Genomic DNA, 6924 nt, shown 5'->3' on the forward strand with positions numbered 1-6924 from the left:
ACAGCTAAAGTAGAGAAGGAAATGGAGAGATATACCATGTAAAAGAGATGGGAGGAAAAGATTGTCTTTGATATTGATCTGGTAATCCTTGCTGTGGTCTCTGGCAATTCTAATCTTCCTCCTACATAAGACGAGGAGACTCAAGGAAAGGGCGAGAGATAGAGAGGCACCGCAAAGAGGGGTGGGGGGAGCAAAAGAGAGGAGGGAGTGGAGCATGAAGAGGAGCAGTGCCATCCAGTGGTGGACAGAAATGCACTAAATGAACCTTGTGAGTATATATATATATATATACACATATATATATAATATCACTGTTCTTTATTCTATAAACTACTAACAACAAATTCTAAGCCAAAATGTTGTATTTATTTGCAGAAAATAATTAAAAAGATGCAGTACTTCACATTTCAACTAAGGCACAATAAAACCAAGTTCATGGTCATTTAGAAACAACAATATGTTTCAACTCAGGAAGAGTTCAGAATGGAAACCATGAGGTTTTTAATTGGGTTCGGTGCAGTGGTCTCCAAATTTTTTCCATAGCTGCATACATACCCACACACACACACGCACACACACATAAGAAAGTGAAATATAGATATATCTATACCCGTGTCCTCTGGTGCACCAGAACCAGCGTCTCCATAACCTTCATAATGTCAGAGGTCAAAGCTTTTTGGCTCAGCAACCTTTACATACAATAACCAGCTATGACAGCTGGTTTTATTTACGTTTTAAATGTAGAGTAAAAGAAAATAGGATTTTTAAAGACCATGGCATTCAAAAAGAGAAGAGACATACTTTAGTGTTCTGCAGTGGTTTTCTGGTCCTTTTTCCATCAAACAAGCAGCAAAACCTAAGATTATTTTCACTTCTCCTGACTCTACAGTAAACAGTGAAAGAGGAACCAATAATCCCACACTCAGATCCCCAGTTAGAACTGCTGCAGTTTCCACAACATCCAATGGTTAGCGAGTCAAAAATGTTAAAGTTAGACCACCCTGATCAGACGGTCTTATGTAGTTAATATTTTTCAATTAATAACTACTTGAAAAAGAAGAAAAAAGTACTTCAGTTAGTCAGAATTATATATGTGTTTTTGTCAACCTTTGGCCTCCATGTTGTGAGTCTGAGGTCTGTCACTCAGTTCAGGCCTGACCCAGTTTGCTTCCTTTTAATTTTACATTTGTCATATTATTCAAAATTCTTAAAAGAGTTGCTGGCGGTTAAAAGGAAGCATCTTCTATAGTGGTCTACATTTCAGCAACTTTAAAGAAGCTTCTGTGTAATGAAGAGATCTTCATTCTTGGAACTATTTTTACTTAGTCAGTGTGTAGCACTTTATTAACAAGGACATTATTTTGCACTGCACTTTATGCATAGATTTTGCACATCAATAACAATTTGCACACAAGAAGTTTTAATTGTATTTAATGAGTATTTTTAGTGACTAGCATTAGCATGTAGCCTTTTGTTCTGGGCTCTGCACAGCTGCTCCTCATTGAGAAGTGAGCTGGTTCCCTGTGAAGGATGAATACATGTTACTCAGAGCAAGAAGCTACTGGTGGGTAAAACTGAGCAAATGTTTGTGTATAATCTGTTAAGTGTGGAGGTGCTAAGCTAGACTGACTCACCTATCTTTTCTGTCTCCAGGGTGTTTGAACAAATGCTTCCCCAGAGCATTTGTTCAAACACCCTGAATGGGTCTCCTCAAACCCATTCATAGGTTTGAGGAGAGGCCATGGAAAAGTGGGGCGAGGCGAATTGTTTCTGGGTTTTTGTGGTGTTTCAAAATGGTGTTTATGGTGTAAGGACAAAACATAAAATATGTATAAAAAAGTAAATAGAAATGTTTGTATTTGGTTAAAGGTATTTTATTCAAATAGGTGGAAATTGGTAAAATGAGATCCCTTGTGATTTGGAGGTGGTTTTGCTCCTTCACAGCTGGGACTGCTTAAGGCTGCGGTTGCCCATATGGTGTGGTTTTGATGTTCTGTGTGAAGAATAAACTTTTACTGTTTTCACCTGACTCTGCCTCAACTTTCATCCATCCATCCATCCATCCATCCATCCATCCATCCATTTTCTGTTCACCCTTGTCCCTAATGGGGTCAGGAGGGTTGCTGGTGTCTATCACCAGCTGCAGTCCGGGCGAGAGGCGGGGTTCACCCTGGACAGGTCACCAGTCTGTCGCAGGGCAACACAGAGACATACAGGACACACAACCATTCACTCACACACTCACACCTAGGGAGAATTTAGAGAGACCAATTAACCTGACAGTCATGTTTTTGGACTGTGGGGGGAAGCTGGAGAACCCAGAGAGAACCCATGGAGCATGCACAGGGAGAACATGTAAACTCCATGCAGAAAGACCCTGGGCCGGGAATCGAACCCAGGACCTTCTTGCTGCAAGGCAACAGCTCTACCAACTGTGCCACAGTGCAGCCCTCTCAACTTTCATCTCCGCTGTAAATCCAGCCGCAAAAGGCCGCCTTGTTACAAAGCTGAAGACACTGTTTTTCTATGACAGTGTCATGAAGAGGAAGTTGACGGATATCAAAAATTTTCTTGATTTAAAAAAAAAAAAAATCCTTTTTTGCACCATCATCTCTAGTTCTACAGTTGTTTCCAGAACAGAACCAGCCTTCTTCATTTAGCCCTCTTTAACAAATCTTTCTAGTTTTACATTTTACATATAAACAAACATATTTTTGAATCTGATGTGCTAAATTAAGTCACTGGAGGGTTAAACACAGCAGACCTGACGCAGTAATTCAAACTCTCAGAAGAGTCTCTGTTTCTTTCTGATTGTTTTCACTTCTGTTCTGCTGCTGAAAACTCTCTCTAAAACTGACGTCCGTGAGGTTATTCTGTCTGTGCGCTTCACTGCACTGCACAGCATCCAGTGTGTTAAATGTGATCAGTACCAGTTTGCTTTTTCCTTTAGTGGCACGAGAACCTACTGCACAGATCTCTGAAATATGTAAGTTTCTGTTCCATTATTAGAGCAGTTGTTAGTTCTGTCATGCTCCCACCACTTCTGTGCCACAATCCATGCAGTTCAAAGTGTGCAGACTTTAGTCACACTTTGATTAAAGTTGTAAAACACATTTAACATTACAAAAGTAATTTGTCACATGTTTTGGGTGTTTTGTCGTTGCAAATGCAACATATCTGACACACTGTACAGAGATGACAGCTTTCAATCTTTTTTATGACCAATATATTTACAAAGTAAGAGAAGAAGAAAGCCTGGTAGCAAGTCAGATGATTTTAAGTTGTTTGTTGGACAATATTACAAAACATCTCTTATTTCTTACAGAGGAATTTTCAGGAACACTGACTATGTGTGTCCTGTTATTTTCTTCTATGCTCCCATTCTGCTGTTTTTGTAACCTCAGCAGTTATCTATCCATATGTTTGAACCCAGTAAACTCAAGACGAAGTCTTCCTGATCAACACACATGCATCAGTTCACTGACAGATGCTGATTAGAGAGACTCGGTGAAACGGAAACACAAGCAGAGATGCTAGGTTATACAAGGAATCACTTTTTAATTGACCTTTTTGCAGTTTATGATTCAGAAGACCCCCGGTTTGATTTCCCCTGTGTGCTCTAGATGAGACATCAATAATATCCAGTCGCCACTGACTCTGCTCTTTTGACATGGAGATCAGAAAGGATTGAGGAATTGATTGTTAAGTAACATAACTCTTCACATGTCTAATCATAATGGTCTGCACAGAACATCACATTAATGTTCACAGCATCACACTGCTTCTGGTTTGAATGCCTGCAGATCCACCCACAGTCTAGTGACTACAGGCACCCAGACGTCTGCATGTTGGAAAACAAAAAGGGACTTTGGAGCATTGCAAATTATAAAAATCAAACAGATCTCAACATTAGTTAACAAGCTTCCATATCCCTTAAAGTCCTGAACTTATTTTAATCAGCAAGTTTTTTAAGTAGGAATTTAGAACACCAGCTTCTCTTGGCTAAAACTGTAAATTAGGAGCAGATGTTAGGCGTTCAAGTTTGACCCAATTTAACAAGCAATACAAAAAGAAAAGATTGCACTGGTTGTAGGATCAATCTGCACAGAGGTAGCCCAGTGAAAATCAGATCCTGGTTCTACCCTTTGCTATGCATAGAAACTCTGAACCCTGGGCTGTTGAGAAACAATTGCCTGCTGGAGTTGTGGTCTCTGTTCAAGTTTAAACAATTGGATTTCATCCAAATGCTAGTGTTGGCCTTGACTATATAGTGCACCTGCTCAATGAAGCTTACCAGAAATGTCCTGCACTATAAACCACCCAGGGTGATTAGAGTCATAATATCTTTGCCAGCAATAAAATGGCTTATTCATTCCTCTTGCTCCGACTTTAATTGCTCAATATTTGGAAGAGTGGCCAACATGTGGCCTAAAAAAGCTCAACAACCTGGTAATGAAGGCTGGTTCTTTTCTGGTTCTGTTCTCTGTTTCTCTCTCTCTGTGCTCCTTTCCTACCGTTTGCTCCAAAGCCGTGACGACGCCATCCTGACGCCACAAAAGCTGTCATAATCCAACCATTGCACTGCAAACTTCAACAATTCTTATTTGTCCCCCAAACTCTGCCAAAACGCCGCACAATTCAGCAACATGCTGCTAGCACTTCATAACAACTCATAGGCCGAAGTAAGAGTGCTGCCGTCCACAAATAATGATCCGGCCGGAACAAAGTGCGCTACATAATAAAACATCATTTAACAAAGCTTAAAGGCAGATATATTTTCCTCAAGGAATATTAATAATCGAGGTACTCGAGTCACTCGATGAATCGTTTCAGCCCTAGATCAAGTAGATTATTTATTGCAATAATCTATCTCCACCACCATCCCAGAGTCAATAACATCCAGCAGACTGAAATGAAGACACTACTGGTGTGTTTCCTCCAGCTCTGGGCCTCATTGGCCTGACTGACTTGACTGATCTGGCTGGAGATGCAACTTCTCTCTCTTTTCAGTATTTATATCTTTTGATCAGCTATCAGCTTTAAATCAAAAGCCCAGCAATCCCTTCTTTATTTGCTCTTAGCAAAGTGGTGCAGTTGGTATCACTGCTGTATTGCAGTAAGAAGATCCAGGGTTCAAATCTTTCAGTTTGTACGCTCCACAGTGCAGTGGGTTTTCATGCTGAGGCTGAGGCCCAGCAATCATCCTATTGTATGGTGAAGTGTACAGTAAATGACTCTATAACAGAAACAAAAATGACATGAATTTGAATGAAGTAAAAAAAAAAAACATTTTAAACCATAACATGAGACCTTTTAGCTGCATGTTCACCTGACACATGGTGTCAGTGTTGTTCTGGAGAACCTCATAGATCTTCACATGCTTGAGGCTGAAATTATTTGCTCCACCCACATTTGTTTAAGTCAAGGACTGGAGGCAACAGTCATCTTTTATCTGTAGCAACATGTGCTCTCAACTTGCAGGCTGATGTTCTTTAAGCATACAGAGCCCTGCAGTGACTGAAAATTATTGTTTGTAACAGAAAACCTGAAATTTGCCAAAGCCATTCCACTACATTGAAATTCTACAGTAAAATGTAGGATGTCAGTAAATTGTAGTAGCAATATTAGGTTTTACCGTAGAGATGTGCTGCCATTTCCAAGTCAATGACGCAATCAATGCAAACTACTGTGGTTCCTTAGATAGTAACGTTTCACATTACTTTGAATAATTAATTGAGCTTAATGCACTGGTGGATAACTAGGATCAACAGCAATGCAATGCAATTCAAATAAAATTGAATTGAATTTAAATTCAATGAATAGATGCAGAAACCTGAATAATTCAGAAGGGGCTCAATGTAGAGCTGCTGCTCTGCGTATCTAGTTAGGATTCCTCTGGATGCCTCCCTGGTGAGACGTTCAGGACAAGTCCCACTGAGAGGAGACCCAGAGGAAGACCCAGGACATGTTGGAGGGACTACGTTTGTTGGTTGGCGTCTGAGCGCCCAGAGGAGCTGAACAAGTGACTGGGGAGAGCTTCCCTCTCTAGAGGAGGCCTAGACTCAGGGGCTGCTGCCCCTGCCACCTGGCACAGAGGAAGAAAATGGATGGATGGATGGAAGTCAAGAAACATGTCTGGTCCCCTCTATACCACACAAGGTGAAAATGTCAACACACAAATAGACCATATGGCCACTCAAAAAAATAAAAAAATAAAGCAAAATAACAAGAGAAAATAAAAATAAAATAGTTTTTTTATTTCCTAAAGAATTTATGGTTAAATCTTCTTTAGGGCATAAATTAGAGATTTAGGCATTTAGACAACTTTATGTCTTAACATTTTTCGAATGTCAAGAACTATCACTAAACATTTTTAAATGTATAACTACGGCGTAACATCTGGATACTGAATGTATATTTTTAGGTCTTTTTATTTTCTTTCTAAACAGATTTTAGTCTTTAAATTTCATATTAGCCACCTTTAATGGTGATTTTGCTTTGTTGAAATATGATGGGAAATCATATGAGCATCAGTGAACCGAGTACAGCATGTTGACTTAACCAACTTCAGTTAAATTATGACCAACATAAATAGTTATCAAAATAAAATAAGTTTATGTTGTTAGAATTTAGCCATCACCTTAGGATGCTCTATAAAATGTCAGTAATTTTAATAGATAATATTTAATATCTTCTAAGTTTTTTTTTGTTGTTTTTTTTAACAGTGTACAAAGAACCGAGCAGCTTGTTTGGAGTTGACTGTTTCTGTGTTGACAGCAGATCAACACTTTCAGAAAGCTCTGATAACTCTGATGTGTTGTTTTTTCCCTCTCAGGTGTGAAATGCTGACGAGGCTTTAGCATTTTTACTGTCAGACATTTATTTTGTTTTAATTATGATTTTAACGATCCGCTCCTGTGCTCG

Source organism: Gambusia affinis, linkage group LG04, assembly GCF_019740435.1.
Source record: "Gambusia affinis linkage group LG04, SWU_Gaff_1.0, whole genome shotgun sequence".
Taxonomy (NCBI): domain Eukaryota; kingdom Metazoa; phylum Chordata; class Actinopteri; order Cyprinodontiformes; family Poeciliidae; genus Gambusia; species Gambusia affinis.